The sequence below is a fragment of the Caretta caretta genome, chromosome 7 (assembly GCF_965140235.1).
Source record: "Caretta caretta isolate rCarCar2 chromosome 7, rCarCar1.hap1, whole genome shotgun sequence".
Lineage (NCBI taxonomy): Eukaryota > Metazoa > Chordata > Testudines > Cheloniidae > Caretta > Caretta caretta.
This window is the reverse complement of record NC_134212.1, coordinates 39,886,853-39,907,675: the sequence shown is the minus strand read 5'-3', so window position 1 is coordinate 39,907,675 and position 20,823 is coordinate 39,886,853. Positions and strand designations below refer to the sequence as shown.

Genomic DNA, 20,823 nt, shown 5'->3' with positions numbered 1-20,823 from the left:
ACAAAAGTGCCTGAAAGTTATGTGAAAATAATTGTTAATTTCAGACAACTCTACATTATTTTTTGTTATTTTTTATTTGAGGACACATTATTATTTTGTCACATATGATGAACAAATGTAATGTGCTGCATATCTGGAATGCTAACTCTTATATCTGTTCTGAGCAGATCTAGCCAGTATATTCATTTTGTTCTATTTTTAAAAAAACCCACATTTGTCAAAAGCTTTTGTGTATGTAAAAGTTCTACTACTAATATGTTTTTCTATCACAGCTTTTCCTTCTATCCTTTTTACCTTCCCTTTTCATAGTTCACAATTGAGCTATTCTAAATAAAAAATGACAAAGGGAAGAAGATGCTTGGTTTGCTGCTCATAGGAGTCAAACATCACAATGGTGTTTTCTCCTCATTTAATAGAAATTTATTAGACTGGTATCATTTAAAAATCCCAAGGAAAATCATATCTGTGCTTATCACTTCCTGAACAGACTTCTTCCACTTGCAAAGAACATCAGATAGATCCCGAGCTAAAAGTCTGATACCAGCTCTTATGGAAAAATGTATCATCTATTTTGGCCTGGAGAAATTTGAAAACTCAAACTTAACAGCTAACAGCCACTACCCCACCCCTGGGTTAAAATAGTACAATCCTATGATCCGCCATGACCAATGCTTTTGGAAGTTCAATGAAAACAGCACTACTGCTGTAAGTTGACAGTTTTGGAGACAAGAGGATTAGAGTTTTTTGAATTTGCTCATATAGAATAGCATCAACTGAGTTTTACCAGAAAAGCACAGAATGTAAGGCAAAATAGATACAATTCAACAAATAAAAAAAAAAAAACCTTAAGAAAAGACTCTCTTTCTAAACATTTACAAATTCTCACAGGGCCATATAATTCCACAGACATATAGTGAAAAATAGCAGAAAGATGTCCTCTTTGTTTTGTCAAATATCTCAGACTGGGCGGGGCAAGACTAAGCCAAAGTGGAATTATCCACATCAGTCTCCACAGCTCCACCCACTCCATGTGAAGTCTGCCTTCTTTGTCTGAGGTGCTAGGCTGGCTAATTAGCTGTGGCCCAAGGGCTCAAGGTGCCCTCTGGAGCATAATCCCCCTGCAAACCCACAGGAATGTCTAGAGTGTCTTTTCAGACCCATTGCAGAAGAACAGACCTCTGGGTTCCATGTGGCCCTGAGGGGCCGTAGCTGCACTCTGGGGAAGGTAGGATCCTGCAAGTGGCCCAAGCCCTGTAGGATTGCCCTGTGGATCCTGGTATACCTATGGAGCTGGAGGCCCATGCCTTCTACTTATTACAGGGGAATGAGTCAGCAAAACAAACAAACAAACAAAACTTGTACAGCCTTTTACAACTAACTTTGGCCCTCCTGTTAACTTTTGACATGGAAAAGCATGTGTTAGTGCAATGTACTGAGAGTTATGGATGCCGCAGAAAAGTATAACTGGGTAAAAAAAAGAATTGGAAAAGTTCATGGAAGATAGGTGCCACAACAGCTATTAATGAAGATGGCCAGAGACACAACCCCATGCTCCAAGTGTCCCTAAACCTCTGACTGCCAGAAGCTGAGGCTGGATGACAGAGGATGGATCACTTGATAAATCACCCTGATCTGTTCATTCCCTCTGAAGCATCTGACATGTTTCTTTATAAAATGGCTCCCTCCATGTGGTGTGAACTCACACATACAGTTATTAGGAATATAGGTGTCCAAGTCTCTAAATAGCCCAACACAATGTCCAAGGTCTGATATGTTTCATAGTAGCAGCCGTGTTAGTCTGTATTCGCAAAAAGAAAAGGATGATACTAACAGAAGCCCTGGTCCTTTCCAGCTTGGTCATGGCTCTTGCATGGATTCCTGATTCCGCCACCTGGTGCCTTTTGCCTTAGGTCACTGCTTTGAATCTAGCCTAGATTAGTAGTGACCAGCTGCCTACTGTGGATTTATTTATTTTTAATATATTAAATCCACTGTGATCTCTAGATATACATACAATCAATATAGAGCCCCAAGTAACAAAACAGAGAATAGGCAACAAGTCAATCAAAGAAGCCTCTCTTCAATTCACAAAGTTATAGCCACTCAAGCCACAAACTGGAGTGAATAGAGAAGTGTTAGTTTTTAATTTCCAGTGCACACTAAGAGTTAAAAGACCCAAGGAGGAAACAAATACCCCAACTCTAAATGGCATGGGGACCATTAGCAGGAGCATCTCAGCAGATCTCAACTGTTGGAATGATACACAGAGAGTAGGACTGGTTGAAAAATGTCCATCTAAACATTTGTGTTCCTGACTAAATGAAAATGTCTTCTTTCTTCAAAAAAGTTAGAAAACCAACATATTCTTGGTTTTAGACCCAAACATTTTCATTTTGAGGCCCAAAATGTTTCAGTTTTTAACAACTGAGAACTGAAAAGATTTTAAGTTTTCTGTCTTTTGAACAAAAGTCAAAAACAAACATCAGGGGGAAAAAAGACAGAATCATCAAAATATTTAGCAACTCTCCCACCGCATACTGGCTTTAGGAGAGAGGCAGCCTACGTAAAGAACAGGGACATAAATGAGGGAACTGTGAGTTGGTGTTATCACCCCAGTCTCTTGCTGACAACTGTCCACCCAGCACAAAATCCACCCTCATAACCAATATTAATTGACACCATTGTGAGCAGCTGCAACCACAAGTCAGATGTTCAAATGTATTGGGGAACTGAGGAGAAGTTTACCTTGTGAGTGGATTTGCTCTATACATTAGCAGAGGATTTCAGTCAGTAACCAAGGTTCTCAAATTACTTAACAAAATCTTCAAAAGACACAGGAGAGGGAGCATTCATCACTTGTTTTAATTACTGAGTATAGCATGCACCATAACCTTGTGGCACCAGGGACCAGCATGCGATTCGTTTTAACTGGATCTGCAACAAACTCTTTATTAGATTCCCAAATGACCACTAAAGTTGTCTGAAGTTTGCGTTACCCAATTGTTCTTCGTCAGGAGCCTGAGTGAGCCCTTAAACTCATGAGGAAGATCAGATTTTAATAAGGGCTCCCCAAAACTGAACCACTGAAATACAACCTGGTCAGTGGAGATTCTGGAATAAAAAGTAATGCTCTGAATGAAAATGTGGTATCATTACATCATTCTTCACTTGTCCTGGTAAGAAAGAAGTGTGGTCACGTGACAGAAAGTAAGGGGTAGAAGGTGTATTCAGCTCCAAACTGCTATAAATAAACTTCTCCTCTCTCCTTTGATCAAGCTTACATTTGCTTTCCAACTGCGGTCAATGGACTAGCCTGATTTACACCAGCTGAGGATCTTGCCTATGTAAATGCGAAATATTGCAGCTCAGCCCATCTTCTCATAAGTGGACATAGCAGTGCCTTAATAAATACATTCCACTATTTGCTTCTTTGAAGTAGAGCTGGTTGAAGATTATAATAGTTCAATAGATATTTTTGTGAATAAAAGCTCAGAGTCTGATTTGCTGTGGTCAAATTATTCATCACTTGCACCAGTAACATGTGATTTACTATTCTTCCTATGCTATTCCTCTAGCTAAAACATTTCCAAAACAATACCATGTGACTTAAGCAACCAACGACAAGTAATGAACAGTAAATATAGAATATTCTAAGTGAACACAAACACCCCATCGGCTGAAACGGTGACATAATCTGTTCAGTGAATTATGAATACTGAATATATGTATACATATATGAATCAAGACCAGGACACAAGCAAACTTTCAGACAAAGAGCTAATTTTGCAACCAAATGACTGGCAAGTAACAACCTCTACTTTAAAGCAAGGGAAACTCAGTGAGAACAGTATGAGCATCTTTCAATATCCATTTTTCAAATATCTCCTTTGAATAGGTTTCTCCATATACACCTTGAAAAGCTGCCTATCAGAACAGCAGCAAGAAGTAGCATCTTGCAAACTGCTAGAACAGTAACTGTTTCAGATGAAAACATTGCTGAGAAACAGCTGTAAAGCTGCATGAAAGATTTTGACAGATGGACCATCTAAAAACCTTCACCAAGAGCTGCATAATCAACAAATGGTTCAACAAAACTGTGTTGGTGTATAAACTTATACCGGCATTGTGCACAACATTTTGCATTGGTACTAGGACACAGATAATAGCCCATTCCCAAACACCACCAAGCTACACTATCTGGAGACAACAGGTGTGAAATCTACTGAGTCCATGCAGTATAATTAGAGATAGGTAGATAGGGAAATACTGGCCTGTCCCAAGACTTCCACTGCTTGATAATATTTCCTTCAGCTCATAGCTGATTGTTCACTCCGGAAGCACCTATCAGCTTTTTAATAACATTTCTGACATTACAGGGTATGTCAGGAGCTTACTAGAAAAACCATCATTCCCCTGCCCCATCACCCATCCATCATTCTGCTCCATTGCTGTCCAGTGAAGCCAGCATCAGGACTATACCCCAAAACGGACAATCCCCTTGACTAAAGCAACCACCTCACAGTAGCTGTAAGGTTTCCAATACATCATTATTCAAAACTAGGGCTGCTGATTAATCGCAGTTAACTCACATGCTTAACTCAAAAAATTAATCGTGATTAGAATACCAATTGAAATTTATTAAATATTTTTGGATGTTTTACTACATTGTCAAATATATTGATTTCTTTTACAACACAAAATACAGTGCTCACTTTATATTATTTTATTACAAATATTTGCAGTGTAAAAATGACAAACAAAAGAAATAGTATTTTTCAATTCACCTCATACAAGTACTGTAATGCAATCTCTTTATTATCAAAGCGCAACTTCCAAATGTAGATTTTTTTTTGTTATGTAACTGCACTCAAAAATAAAACAGTGTAAAACTTTAGGGCCTACAAGTCCACTCCGTCCTACTTCTTGTTCAGCCAATCGCTAAGAGAAGCAAGTTTATTTACATTTACAGGAGATGCTGCTGCCTGCTTCTTATTTACAATGTCACCTGAAAGTGAGAACAGACGTTCGCATGGCACTTTTGTAGCTGGCATTGCAAGGTATTTACATGCCAGATATGCTAAACGTTCATATGCCCCTTCATGCTTTGGCCACCATTCCAGAGGACATGCTTCCATGCTGATGAAGCTCATTAATTAAATATGTGACTGAACTCCTTGGGGGAGAACTGTATCTCTCCTGTTCTGTTTTACCCACATTCCGCCATATATTTCATGTTATAGCAGTCTCAGATAATGACCCAACATGTTGTTCGTTTTAAGAACACTTTCACTGTAGATTTGACAAAACGCAAAGAAGATACCCATGTGAGATTTCTAAAGATAACTACAGCACTCAACTCAAGATTTAAGAATCTGAAGTGTCTTCCAAAATCTGATCAGGACGGAGTATGGAGCATGCTTTCCGAAGTCTTAAAAAGAGCAACACTCAGATGCAGAAACTACAAAATCTGAACCAGCGAAAAAGAAAATCAACCTTCTGCTGGTGGCATCTGACTCGGATAATGAAAATGAAAATGCATTGGTCTGTACTGCTTTGGATCGTTATCAAACAGAACCCATCATCAGCATGGACGCATGTCCTCTGGAATGGTGGTTGAAGCATGAAGGGACATATGAATCTTTAGCACATCTGGCACGTAAATATCTTGGGATGCTGGCTACAACAGTGCCATGCGAACGACTGTTCTCAATTTCAGGTGACATTGTAAACAAGAAGCGGGCAGCTTTATCTCCTGCAAATTGTAACCAAACTTGTTTGTCTGAGTGATTGGCTGAAGTAGGACTGAGAGGACTTGTAGGCTCTAAAGTTTTACATTGTTTTATTTTTGAATACTTTTTTTTGCAATAACTCTACATTTGTAAGTTCAATTTTCATGATAAAGAGATTGCACTACAGTACTTGTATTAGGTGAATAGAAAAATATTATTTATTTTGTTTTTTACTGTGCAAATATTTGTAATAAAAAATAAATATAAAGTGAGCCCTATATACTTTGTATTCTGTGTTGTTGAAATTGAAATCAATATATTTGAAAATGTAGAAAACATCAAAAATATTTAAATAAATGGTTTTCTATTATTGCTTAACAGCACAATTAATTGCGATTAATTTTTTTAACTGCTTGACAGCTTTATTCAAAACCATTCCCACTAGGGAGCCAGTTATATTATTCCTCTGTCTGGTTGCTCTGTGCAGCTTTTGCACTATGTGGTGGACATGTTATTGTAGAATACATATTAGGGGACTATAATGAGCACGTTCAGAGTGTTCTCCTCCCATCTTTCCTGCCCAAACCTGTAAACGCCAATCTCTTCCCCCTCTCACACACATACCCCACAATGCCAAGTTCTCCTCTCCTATACACTGGTCCTATCCCACTGCTTGCACTGATGTAATTGTGAAATAAATTTGGCTCCAGGATATGAGTCAGAAACAGCCCTAAGGAAATTAAAACGCCTGAGGCTATAACACAATGAAGACAAAAGGAACGTCACTGACCTTCAGATCAAGACACTACATATTCACTTCTAGATCCTACTCCTGCTCCCATCCAAATCAATGGTGAAACCCCCACAGGCCCGGATGTTGCAGGATGAGAGCTCACAGCAATCATGGCATGTCATTGCAGCTCGTGAGGACAGACCCAACCTAGCTTTACTCGAGCTAGCTCAGATACGAAACCACTGAAGCTGCAGGAATATGAGCTTCAGCATGGGCTATATGAACTTGCCCAAAACCCATATTAAAGCTATCTTGGGTCTGTCAGCTCGAGCTGCAATCTCGGCCTGTGACTGTAATCTAGGCATACGCAGACACTGAATGGCAGTCAGCACACCATGGAGAGTCTATGAAGATGAGCTTCCCTTCATTACGACCTCCAGGTATGATATCACACACAGCATGTTCGCCCCCTATAACTGCCTTGTTGGGGCTGGTTAGTGTGGAAGAGGAAGGGGCATGTCTACATAGCCACCAACAGCTGGACAAACCCACAGGAGTGTTCAGGTCAAGGAGTCACACATCTTATGGCTTTTTCCTACACATGTGGACTGGGAGAGAGGGAAGTCCCCATCCACCCTTTCCACATCTAGAGCGCACAGGCAGGGCAGCCAGGACACACAGAACCCACCAAATGCAAAATATGAATTAAAATACTAAGCACCTGGCAGGGGAGAATGAATATTTGATGGTGTTTCCATCACAAAAGCCAGAGCTGGAATAGACCTCATAGGCCAAGCCGGTCAGAATTTTTCAACAATTTTTTTTCATTGAAAAATGACCATTCAAAACTGAAACTGCTCATGGAACAGCGTTGGGTTTGATGAATTTCCCAACTTGAACATTTGTAGAGAAAAAAGTTTCAGAATTGTAAAAACCATTTTGACATTTTTATAAGAAAAATTCTGGTTTTTAGTTTTAAAATGACTTGTTTTGAAATTTAAGATGATTAGACTGAAAAAAAAGGTCAAAATCAAAATGAAATGTTTAAAATTTATCAAAACATTTCAATTGACCTGATATTAACACAAATTCATTTTTTCAGTTCATGAATATTTTTGAGATTTTGATTCTTTTTTGTTCCAATTCAAGACTAGGAAAAAAATGTCAATTTCTCAAAAATATTGACAGGATGGGAAAACCATTTCGTGTCCAACTCTACTCACTGGTGATAAAATCCTCCAGCCATTTCTACTGCCTGCAGGTTACCCTCAAATAGGGCAATTTTATTAATCCAGTTGGCATTTTGAATGATTATTTGTAATTGGCTTAACCTCTAAGGCATCACACTATATGGAACCTTGGAATAGCACCTTGATCAACAAACAAACAATCACTAACTTGTTGCTGTTCTCAAAAATGTGTCAAGCTTGTTTTTTAAACAAACCTGAAATTGCCTTGCAAATTTATGGTAATGTGATCGCTGTAATGTGCAGCAAAATGAGATGGTGATTATTCAGGAATAATCATTTTACGGAAATTCTTGCTATATGTACAGCTAGATACAAGGATTTTTTAATGCTTATTCTTGTTTTATTTCCTAAGGGCTAAGATTCAACTCAAGAACTGAGATAACAGTTGATAATTTAAAGTGACTGTGCTTTATACTCTGTTGCATATGCAGTGAAAGTGGGGGTATGGGGAAGCAGGGGAACTCAACCACATTTCACTCTATTGTGTATGAGCCATATTTGTCACCTAGGTTTTAATCCTTGTGCCAGTGAAGTCAAATGTAAGTTAGGCCATCAGTTCATATGGGGTCAAGATTAGGCTGTCACCTAACTTTGGCACTAAATCCTGCTTCACTAAAGTCAACAGAAGTAATCAACCTTTTGATTAATTAATATACATTAAAACATGGTAGCAACTGTAGTGTGGAGATATTGAAAGCAATTGCGTCCTCCTTACGTACCCCTAGTTTCAAAGGGTATGGACAGATCCATGTTTGTCTCATTTATTTGCCTTCAAGCCATTTATTTGCCTTCAAGCCAAGCAAGGAGTTTGCGGAAGGCTATCTTTCTGCTGTGTTAATCAGTGTCCCATAGAATATAACTATGCCTTTACTTGTCATCAGCACAAAAGGAAAAGTAGCAGTCACGGAAAGGAAAGAAATGTGGTTCTGCTGTGGACGTACTGGGCATAACGTTCCTATTTTTCTTACTGAAGTACCAGAACTCTGATACTTTGGTCTAGCCCTCTTCAACAGAAGACAGAAATAATCTAGTCCCCTTCATTCAGCGCACAGTACATTTATTAGGCAGTTTGATATAAATTGTAATTATTCAAAGGCTCTGAATGACAGCATTTCTGATTAAAAATGAAAGCCAGTTTGCTACAGAAGAATGGGTATTAGATCTCTTTGTATTTCTTAGTAATTCTTAGATCACGGATGGCTGGTTTTATTTTTATTATTTTAAACAAACCAGAACAACAAGGACTTTGTAACACAAATATATCTTGCAAATCTAACATTTGAAAGAAGTTAATTAAAATTTAAAAAATTGAGAATAAATTACACTGGATGACACATTTCTTCAGCTGTATTAATGGCTTAAGCAATGCATGTTTCTCTTGAAGACCTAGACTAAAACGTGTTCTTAAGCCACACTCACTTGGAAAGTTAGAAATGACTTCACACACAAATGAACCCTACTGATTGTTGACAGTGCTTTGCCATCTTTGCCATTAGCACAGGTGTTAATCGTTAGCCATTTTTCTTATAATTAAATGAAAATGCCAGGGCTAGAATTGCCTTTCTTATAGAACACACATTTCATGCTTTGCTTAGCACAACAAGCTCCGCTAAACTCCCTATGAACCAATCATATCTAGTTGCACATGTTGCACACTTAAGAAGCAGTGGCAGCTAGAGATTGGCCATCAGTTTGGGGCTTGCAATGCTTACAGAGATGTCAAGATGTCAAGACTAGCAATGGTGAGCCTCAAAAGGGTCAGAGGTTGGAAGAAGCAGTACTAACTAAAGAAGTAAGCAAAAGATTGCAACTGGGGCACACACAAGTTCTTATCCTGTCTCTACCAAGCAGCTGTGTGATGTGTGCCCTGAGGTGATTACCTAAGCCTACTTTTAAAAAGGAGCCTGTTAATTTCATGTCTCCCCATTTTTGGGTGTCCAAATTGAGACACATAAAGCTTTTATTTTTAAGAGTGCCAGGCACCCACCCCGCCATTGAAGCTGATTGGAGTGTGGGCACTTAGCAGCCTGAAAACAACCAAGCCCTAAGTGTTGACAGCCCAATTTGAGACAGCAGTCGACATTTTTGAAAATATAGGCCTTTCCCTGTGTCTGCTTGATGACTGTAGAACAGGCGTAGTACTGGGCCTGGCTGGCCCTTCACACACCACAGCCACCTGCCATGGAATGTGAGGGAATAATGAGGAGGCACTAGCCATGGAGGCAGCTGAACATCCCTTCCTTAGGGCACTCGGAGATCCATGTGCAGAGGGCTTCTGCCACACTTGGATCTGATTTCAGAGGAACAGCCGTGTTAGTCTGTATTCGCAAAAAGAAAAGGAGTACTTGTGGCACCTTAGAGACTAACCAATTTATTTGAGCATGAGCTTTCGTGAGCTACAGCTCACTTCATCAGATGTTATACCGTGGAAACTGCAGCAGACTTTATATACACACAGAGAATATGAAACAATACCTCCTCCCACCCCACTGTCCTGCTGGAGGGGCACAAATTCCCCTAACTGGGGATCTCCTCACTGGACTGTTGCCAACTGTAATTAATTAGTGTTTCTCAAGCACTACCAACTATAGGTCCCGAGTAGTAATAGCTTCAATTGGGTTTAGATAAGCACCCAACCTTTTATGTGCTGACCTAATGGATACCACAACTCTTCAAGTCACATGGGCTGCAACTAGAGTGAGAACATGTTCTCTTATGACATTTTTAGGACCTGCAGCTTCCAACAGTCTTTCAACAGCATTACTCTTCTATTTCATTCATAATAATGATGTTTATGAAGGTAGTGCCTAAAGACTAACCCAAGAATGGGTGCTAGGCACTGCACAAACAGTAGGAGACAATCTCTACTCTGAAATCTAAATAGACAAGACAAGACAGATACAGGTGTGGGAAGGGGTAGAACACACAAGCAGAGTGAACAATATGGTGACAGCAAATGTCATGCTAATTGCACTTGTTTTGAGTGCGACTAGGAGGGGGATCAACTAAATGTACTTCTGGAGGACTTCTGTGCCAAAAATTTAAAAATTCTACAACAAAAAATTAAAAATTCTGTGCACAATATTTTCAAATTCTGCAAAATTCTGCATATTTTATTTGGCAAAATAACACAATATAATCACACCAGTTTCAATTATTTTTCGTCATTTATTTCAAAATACCTGTCAGCAAATTTGTCTGTAACAATACAGACAGCAAAAAAGATTCAGAAAATGTTTTTTGACCAATACATTCCTTACTAGATTCCTTAGTAGAGAACTCTGAGAAATAATTAATGTAAACTACAATTCAGAACATATTTCCCACATATCCCAGAAGCAGTGAAAAGGCTGGGGGGAGTCAGGGGTAACAGAAGAGCTGAGAGAGACAGAAATAATTGCTGGGAAGGAGCGCACATGTGAACTTGGAAGGCTGTTGGGTATGCTTGGGAAAAGTATAGGACAGGTTTTTTTGGGGGGGGAGGGGGCAGGGAAGGACTGTTAGGGACCTACCCCCATGCAGATCATGGCTGACCTCAGTCTCTCCCATTCAGTCAGGCACATTTGCCCATGCCCCCATGTGTCCCTGCACCCCCATATGACTTGCACCCCATGTCCACGTGTCCCTCCACCTCCACTCAGACACCCACTCCCCATCCCCATGTTGCCTTGCACCCTCTCCACATCCCCATGTGTCTCTGTGCCCCCACTCAGCCACTTCCCCATCCCTATGTGGCCCTACACCCACTCCCCCTCTGCCCATGTGGCCCTGCATCTCCCTGCCCATGGCCCTGCACCTCCACTCCCATTCAGCCCCTGCCCCAATCTGTCTTCCCCCATTAACCCTTATGAGCCCCCGTCTGACCCCCCAGCATCCTGTCTATCTCCCCATAGCCCGTCTCCTGACCTGGCCCTACAGGCGCTATGAAGAAGGCTATATTATTTCTCTACCCTACCTGGCTGGGAGCAGCTGCTGTGTTCTGTTGCCACAGCTCCTCTGGTGGGCAAAAGGCAGAACTGCAACCAGTTTTCAGCAGAACCTTTTGTCTGTGCAAAAAATAAAAGTATGCACAGCTCATTAATTATGCATGTGCAGTGGCGCAGAATTCCCCCAGGAGTATAAATGGAAAGAAAAGTGAAGGGAGAGGGACACTGAAGGGAAGTGTGTGTGGGGGGGGGAGGAGTTATTGGGCCAGGGCAGGGGAAGAGAGGATAAGAGGTGCAGGTGTGGAGTGCGACTGAGGTGAAGAAACTCAGGGGGTGAGAAGAGGGTTGGAGCAAACAGCCAGTCCACAACACTCCTGTTCCCAGCTGGCACACGGAAGCATGCAGGCATGTGAAAGTGAATAAAAATTAGAATTTCAAAGTAACTCAGAGAGCTTTTTACCCTAAGAAAGTTCAGGCTAAGGAAGGATGTTTAAGGTAATCCTATTTTATCAGCCCCAATTTCCAAATCCCATTCAATAACTACAATCTGAATGATATCGTAACTTTAAGGATCCTTCATTAAAAGCGTGACCTGTAGAGAGATATTTACTCTAAATGGAGGTGAGACAGCAGAAATAAACCAACCATTCATTTTGACTTTGTTTCCTCTCACTGTGGAATGGGAGCTAGGTAGATAGATGAAGGACTGTATGAGCCCAGAGAGCATTCCCCAATTAACGCATCAGGGAATAACATTTAAATAAGCGATTAAAGCACATGGGCTTTTATGATGTTCAACTAAGGCCAAAACATCCCCTTTGCTCTTTTTCAATCACATATTACTAATTGCAGGAGAGAAAGACATTTTCCTGCAGCTCTAAAAAGGAAGAGACACCCTCCTCACCCCTCTTGCTGACTGAAACAAACCTGCCACAAGTGAAATGAAAAACTGCTGTCACATTCTCAGGGCCAATATCTTTTGAAGCTGAAATGAAGCTAAAGAAATATTGTATATATGGCTAGAAAAAAAAAAGATGTCTCTCTCCCATCTCATCATATTGTACACTATGGGCAAGGATATCAAAACCGCTCATTGAGCTAACACTATCTATTGCAGGAGAAAGTAAAACTCCCACTGGTGTCAAGGAGAGCAGAGTCAGACCAGCGGTGAGTGGTTTTTGAGTACCCTGTCCTCGCTGAAATGAATTCTGAAAGTCAAAGAGCTAAACCTCAACCCAGCAATAAATCTGTTTGAAACTTTAATTTACATTCCAGTTGTAGGGACAAAAGCTGAGCATTTTCCACATAGTATGGTGAAGCAATAGTGACTCCACCACAACTAAGGCTGCATCAGGCTTCTGCCTTTGTTGGACTTTAAACTTTTCTGAAGCTCCTACAGAAAACAAAAAATGGAAAGTACCCTCAAAATTGTAATCATAATCACTGTAGTTGCTATTGCAGTCATAGCAGAGACACCCACTGAGGGCTTCCTTGTACAAGCTCTCTGCATGCAGAACTTCCACTGACTTCAGTGACAGTTTCAAATCGAGAGGGCTTGCAGCATTGTGGCCTGAAGTAGACACACAACTTGGAAAACTGTTTTAATTGATTTTCTTTTAAAATTTCCAAAGACAGCCAGAGACTGGTTTGTGTGATCAGCTTCTCCATTATCCTATTTCCTCTATACGTAAGGCTCAGGGACACATGATGACATGTATGTCCTGGTCAAAAGACCACTGAAGTTAGTGGAAAGATTTCATTTGGATCAAACTCATGGTCAGTAGATTCAAGTGTTCTTATATTAGCCAACATCAGTCTCTCGGTAGAGGTGGGAAACAGAAAAATGTCCTTGAATGGATGTTTCTCCTACCATATTGCTTATTTTTCAGACTTCTTGATGTCCCACTATGTACAGGCCCTTCATTTGACTGACACCAACAGAAAAGTGTATCTTTACAATGGCATGTGTGAGGTCAAGGTACCTTTACCTCCAACATGTCTTACTGCCTGCAAAAGCACCTTTACCCCAAATATAAATTCATATTCTAACAGAAGGTTGAAAACACCACCCATTATTACTATTGGCAATCTCACTGTACATATGCTAAGTGTTCCCCCTAAACGTCATTTGACACTAATTCCCAAGTTCCTGGGCCACATACAACTCATTTATCCCTTATAACTCTAGTATAACTGACCAGAAGTTACATCACTAGTTCATATTAAGCTAGATTTTTATCAGGTGAAAGTTTACACATATTGAATTTGCATGCACACAACCCAGAACACCAACCAGTGTATGTGTATTTGCACACACACACACACACACACACACACGTTTTGAGTTGCACATGCTCAGATGAGACACATGCACACAATGCACTTCTGCAGATCTGTTTGCAGAGCAAATACTTCAACATGAAACCATTGAATTCATTTTAGTCATCCCCAGAGGCATCACTGTTTTCCTTTCCCTTGCCCAGAGAATAGAGATACTGGGCTGTACGGCACGTTTGTATCTTGTAGCGCTATGTTCTACTTTTACAAATAGAAAAAGATTGTTGACAAGATGAATTTATGTCAACTTTGCCCTTTCAGGACTCAATCCTGCATGAGCTCTACATGCAGAATGCCAATTGCCTTCAACAGGACTTCCATGCATCACATGCTTGCAGGCCCTTACTTGGTATATCTGACACATGTGAATGTTGACTGGGAGAGGGAATGTTGTCCAGTGGAGAGAGCATGATACTGGTAATACAGAGACCAGTGTTCTATTCCTATGTCTGCCACTTTGGGTAAGTCATAAGAATGGCCATACTTGGTGAGACCAAAGGTCCATCTAGCCCAGTATCCTGTCTTCCAACAGTAGCCAATGCCAAGTGCCCCAGAGGGAATGAACAGAACAGGTAATCAAGTGATCCATCCCCTGTTACCCATTCCCAGCTTCTGGCAAACAGAGGCCACCATTCCTACCCATTCTGGCTAATAGCCATTGAGGGACCCATCCGCCATAAATTTATCTAGTTTTTTTTTTCACCCTGTTATAATCTTGGCCTTCACAACATCCTCTGGCAAGAGTCCCACAGGTTGACTGTGCATTGTGTGAAAAAATACTTCCTTTTGCTCATTTTAAACCTGCTGCCTATTAATTTCATTTGGTGACCCTAGTTCTTGGGTTATGAGAAGGAGTACATAACACTTCCTTATTTACTTTCTCCACATCAGTCATGATTGTATAGACCTCAGTCACATCCCCCCTTAGTCGTCTTTTTTCCAAGCTGAAAATTCCCAGTCTGATTAATCTCTCCTCATATGGCAGCTGTTCCATATCCCTAATCATTTTGTTGCCCTTTTTGGAATCTTTTTCAATTCCAATATATTTTTTTTGAGATGGAACGACTACATCTGCACGCAATATTCAAGATGTGGGCGTACCATGGATTTATATTGAGGCAATATGATATTTTCTGTCTTATTATCTATCCCTTTCTTAGTGATTCCCAGTGTTCAGTTCACTTTTTTAACTGCCGGTGCACATTCAGTGGATGATTTCAGCGAACTATCCACAATGACTCCAAGATCTCTTTCTTGAGTGTTAACAGCTAATTTAGACCCCCTTATTTTATATGTATAGTTGAGATTATATTTTCCAATGTACATTACTTTGCATTTATCAACATTGAATTTCATCTGCCATTTTGTTGCCCAGTCACCCAGTTTTGAGAGGTCCTTTTGTAGCTCTTTGCTGTCTGCCTGAGTCTTAACTATCTTGAGTAGTTTTGTATCATCTGCAAATTTTGCCACCTCACTGTTCACCCCTTTTTTTCCAGATCATTTATGAATATGTTGAAAAGGACTGGTCCCAGTACAGACCCCCGGGGGACACCACTATCTACCTCTCTCCATTCTGAAAATTGACCATTTATTCCTACCCTTTGTTTCCTATCTTTTAACCAGTTACCAATCCTTCCCTCTTATCCCATGACAGCTTACTGTGCTTAAGAGCCGTTGGTTAGGGACCTTGTCAAAAGCTTTCTGAAAACCTAAGTACACTAGTCACCTCTCTGCCTGATTCCCTTCCATCCTTTGTCTCTCTTTCCACTTAGACTTTAAGGACCTCATGACAGGAGCTGTCTCTTTCACTATGTTTTTGTACAGCACCTATTACAATGGGGACCTACTCTCAGTTGGGCCTCTGGGTTCTACTGTAATACTAATAACAATAACACTACATGTGTGGCAGGAAAAATAATTCACCTGAAGTCACACAAACTACTTCACATCATTCCAGAGCTGTTCACCAGGGATCGTGCTCTATACAGCCTCTTCTTGGCCACCCCTCAATCACAGTATATGTTCAGAGCCTCTTTAAACATCCCCAGCTCTCAATGCAGGATGGTCATCATGACTTGAGATATCCTGAAGATAAATGAAAAAGTCCCCTCTGCCCAACTAACAGTAGGCAGAAAAGGGCCAAAAAGAGTTTCCCCATGATGCTCATCCCTCCTTCTAAAGTTTCAGTGAACCATGATGTTCTATAAGCTTTTTTAATAGGACCCTTTGGGGTTTCATCGCTTTGGATATGCACAGTCTGCCCACTCATATGTGGTCAAGACTAAGGACCATTCTGAAAATGAATTATAAGGAAGAATAAACTGTTCTTTCCAATGTTCTAAGAGAATTTGTTGCACACAAAGTACTTTAAAACTAGGCCCAGCAACACAATAATTTACCTCATTAAACTGTCTTTAAACCATCTTGCTTTGCCTACCAATCAAGCTAATAGCCACATCACATGAGCTTTGCAGCTGGCACAAATCTGGGGGCTTGGGAACCAGCTGGGTTTGAAAAACAAACTCTAGAGATGCTGCTTAGTGTACATGCCTGGACCAATTTTCTCCTAGAGTGTTAAAAACAGAGTTACAGGCCTGAAGAATTGCCACTGTAAAGTGATTGTTTTCCAACTGTTTCCCTTCACCACCCCTCTGCATGTGTCTAAGAAGACACAGGTTCATTCATCCCATATGTGCTGTCTGTGGAAACACACAGAACAGTGGTTCTCAAACTTTTCCAATGGTGACCCCTTGCACATAGCTAGCCTCTGAGTGCGACCCCCCCACCCTTATAAATTAAAAACACTTTTTAATATATTTAACACCATTATAAATGTTGGAAGCAAAGCGGGTTTTGGGGTGGAGGCTGACAGCTTGCAACCCCCCATGTAGTAAACTTGTGACCCTCGAGGCATCTTGACCCGAGTTTGAGAATTCCTGACGTAGAATAAACTTGCTTTTATCTGTTACATACATGACTATCCAGAGTCATGGAAAGTCAACTCTTTCACTCAAAGGCTCTGCTATAGATCACATACAAGAATCTGGAATTAAAATACCTGTTGACACAGCAATGAAATATTAACAGTATCTTGAACTGTACATGCAGGCTTTAGGACTTTGGAGATCTGAAATGCTTTTTTCCCACTAGGGTTTCCAACCCTGAAGGATTGTCCTGGAGTCTCCAGGAATTGAAGATTAATCATTAATTAAGATTGTGTCATGTGATGAATTCTCCAGGAATTCATCCTACCAAAGTTGGCAACCCTATTTTCCAGGAGAAAAAGTTTCACTGTGAGCTTGCTGTAGGGATAGAAGATTAAATTCTTAATCTACTTAAGGAGGTGATTGCAAATGCATTTATAACCTACACAGTAGATACAGAGCATTTTCTGCATTTCCCTTTCTTCAATTTGTTGCAGTATCAACAGATTCTAGTAAGCTTATGATATTGCTTTAGAGATTTCTACAGCAGAACTGGGTCCACTGATCAACTAGGATGCAGAAATTCTAATTCATAGGACACTCATTCTTCACATTGACTATCTTCCTGTGATGGGGTCCAAAGGCCCCATGCTGAACCAGTGCAGAGAAGAGAGCAATAATAGACTAGGGATGCCCTGCCCCTCAACAGTTGGAAGGCATATTCTCAGTGGAGGAACAGTTTAAAAGGATGTTGGTAGCCCAGGAGAAGTGGGGAAAGTGGCTCCAAGAAGCAAGGCTGATGCTGAGAGCTGGGCCAGGAGTGGAAACAGTTTTGTGAAGGCTGCTCTGGTAGCTGGGACTTGAATATTTCCCCCCTCCCTTCTTTGGGAGTTGAAAGCCCTAAGAGAAATTGACTGACTGAACAGGATGCTAAGGACTGATCTACACTACATGGTTAGGTCAACATAAGCTGCCTTGCATTGACCCAGCTGTGGAAGCGTCTTCACTTACATTTGGCTCCCACCAACATAAGTGCCTCTCTATGCTAATTTAGAAACACCACCTCCCCAAGCTGGGTAGAGTCACTCGATGTAATTAGGTTGATGCAGTGTCACTGCAGACACTGTGTTGCTTACCTCGACGGTTACTGGCTTTCAAGAGCCATCCCAAAATGCCCCACATTGACAGTACAATCGATACAAGCACTCCTAGTGAGGACACCCACTATCAATACAAGGAGCCAAGTGTGCATAACAAGCAATTTAATAACTATGGTGGCTGTATGCCAATGTAAATTGGGCAGTAAAGTACTAGATCACTAAAGTCCTCCCCTTTTGGGGAATTCACAGTCTTTCCAGACCTTCTAGCTGGCTGGTGCCTCCTACATCCTTGCTACTCCTCAGAGGCTGGTAGGGGAGCCCAGACCCACCCTCTATACTGGGTTCCAGCCCAGAAACCCTATAAAAGCAGCCACGGTCCCTGTACAATCCAACCTCTTCCTGCTGTTTCCCAGGGCTTCTTCCTATATATCTGGCTTCCCCCCTCTCTGGGTTTGCCAGCATCCAGCTCCCTCTGTTCAGGGAGTGACTACAGCCTACTTCCCTAAAGCTTTTCCCAGCATCAGCTCCCAACCCTGCACTCAGTTACCTGGCTTTATACAGGCTCTCTCTGGTCCTACACAGGTGAGTCTGTCCTTAATTATCTCCCTCCAGCCAAAATTGCTCCTGCTTGTAGCCTAATTAGCTCATTGGGCCCACCTGACCCTATTCACCTCTTGCAGGGCTAGTGTGGGGCCTCCACCCTATCACACTGATGGTGTGACCCCACAATTCCAGACACATCAGCTAAGAATCTCTCTCTGTTTAATATTTGCTCCAGAATCAACTATGATTCCCTCATCCATGTATATCCCCCCCACCCCCACCCACACAAATGCATTTCTCTGCAAAGCAGAGCATCCAGATTGGCTTAAAAAAATCAGATTGCTCTATTTTCTGCAATAATGTATGCAGGCACTTAAAAATTAAGGAAACATTTAACTCAGATTTTGGACACAATTAATTAAAATTTTGTAAGCCAATTTCTAGCTAATCCCATCTTCCACGTTTATGACTGCTGGTAAACTTTTTTGGCCTCAGAAGTAGCAATAAATTACAGCAGTACTTCCCAACAGTACTCCACAGATATACCATAATTATAGTCAGGAGGGACCACCTATGAGTGGTCTCCACATCAGTCATTTGTCAGCCTCTCCACTGAAAGTGCCAAGAAAGAGGTGAGTTGTAATTCTGTCTTTTGTAGTGCCGGAATTGGATTCATTATCAAATACTTTTTCATAAGTCTATCAGACTAGTAACAACTTTCAGGCCCTGAACCAGCAAGCTGATTGCAATGACACTACTCATGTGATTAAATATATATTCATACAGCTTATGGCCAGACGGAACCATCTAATCTGACCTCCTGTATATCACAGGCTATTAAATTTCACCCAGTTACCCATGTATTGAACTTGATAAATTGTGTTTGACTGAAGCAGGGGTCGGCAACCTTTTAGAAGTGGTGTGCCGAGTCTTCATTTATTCACTCTAATTTAAGGTTTTGCGTGCCAATAATACATTTTAATGTTTTTTAGAAGGTCTCTCTCTATAAGTCTATATATTATATAACTAAACTATTGTCGTATGTAAACAAGGTTTTCAAAATGTTTAAGAAGCTTCATTTAAAATTAAATTAAAATGCTGATCTTACGCCGCCGACCCGCTCAGCCCACTGTTCACCTAGGCCAGCAGCGGGCTGAGCGGGGCCTGCGGCTGGGACCCCGGCTGGCAAGGGGCCGGCAGCCAGAACCCCAGACCGGCGGTGGGCTGAGCGGGGCCGGCGGCCGGGATCCTAGGCCAGCAGTGCGCTGCGCTGCTCAGCCTGCTGCCACTCAGCCCGCTGCTGGCCTGGGGGTCCATCCACTAGCTCCTGCCAGCCAGGGTCCTGGGTGCCAGCCCCGCTCAGCCCTGCTGCCGGTTTGGGGTCCCGGGCCTGTCCACATAGAGTGGGTACCTACCTTCTCCCTGGTTCTAGCCATTCTCTTCCTCTCTCTGCACTGAGCTGAGGGTGGGAGTGTGCTGAGCACAGGGCTGGGGGTGAAGGAGCAGGCTGGGGGTTGGGGTGCAGGGTCTGGCCAGGAACTAGAATGAGGGAGGGGGCTCAGGAGGTTTGGGTGTGGAGCACTTATGTGAGCAGCTCCCATTTGGTGCGAGGGGTGCAGGTGGGAATGTGGGGGTGTGTGTGTGCAGGAGCTCCAGTTTGGTGCTCAGGGTGGGGGTGGTGATGTGGGGGTGCAAGAGTCAGGGCATGGGGGGGCTGGGTATGTGTGGGGGGTGCAGGAGTCAGGGCAGGGGGCTGGGGTGTGTGAGGAGGGTGCAGGAGTCAGGGCAGGAGGCTGGGGGGGCTGGGTATGTGTGGGGGGTGCCGGAGTCAGGGCTGGGGTTGTGGGGGGTTGCAGGAGTGAGGGCAGAGGGATGGGTGTGTGTGAGGGGGTGCAGGGGTTAGGGCAGAGGGCTGGGGGTATGGGCTGGGGTCGTGGGGGTGCTCCCAGCCCCCTGCCCTGAGTGGTTCACGGTGGTGGGCTGGAGGGGATATGCCAATTCCACCCCCTTCCCCAAGGTCCCCGGAGCAGAGAGCGTGCTGCGGCTCCACTGTTCCCTCTCCCCCTCCATAGCAAGAGCTGCCAGCTGATTGGCCGCAGGGAGGGAACGAAGGAGGGGCAGGAACCAGCATGCTGGGGGAAGAGGCGGGGGGGAGGAGGAAGCTTGTCTGCCCTGCAAGGAGAGAGTGGTGGGTGGGGGGCGGAGAAGAGCGGGCCGGGCCGGGCCGGATTTTTAATGGCATCCTGCTGTCTGCCGTCCCCCGCAGACAGCAGCGTGCCAT

At 42.3% G+C, this 20,823-nt stretch overlaps 1 long non-coding RNA gene across 1 annotated transcript in view; it reads right to left on the bottom strand.

Annotated features, from left to right (window-relative positions):
- Window positions 1-20,560, bottom strand: part of LOC142072875 (uncharacterized) — a 53,967-nt gene extending 33,407 nt beyond the window's left edge. Inside the window, exons 1-2 of the long non-coding RNA XR_012669477.1 lie at window positions 19,958-20,560; window positions 11,668-11,758 (exon numbers count right to left, since the gene is read on the bottom strand). This is a non-coding gene — a long non-coding RNA (uncharacterized LOC142072875). The remainder of the gene's footprint in view (window positions 1-11,667; window positions 11,759-19,957) is intronic.
- Between the last annotated feature and the right edge of the window lie 263 nt (window positions 20,561-20,823).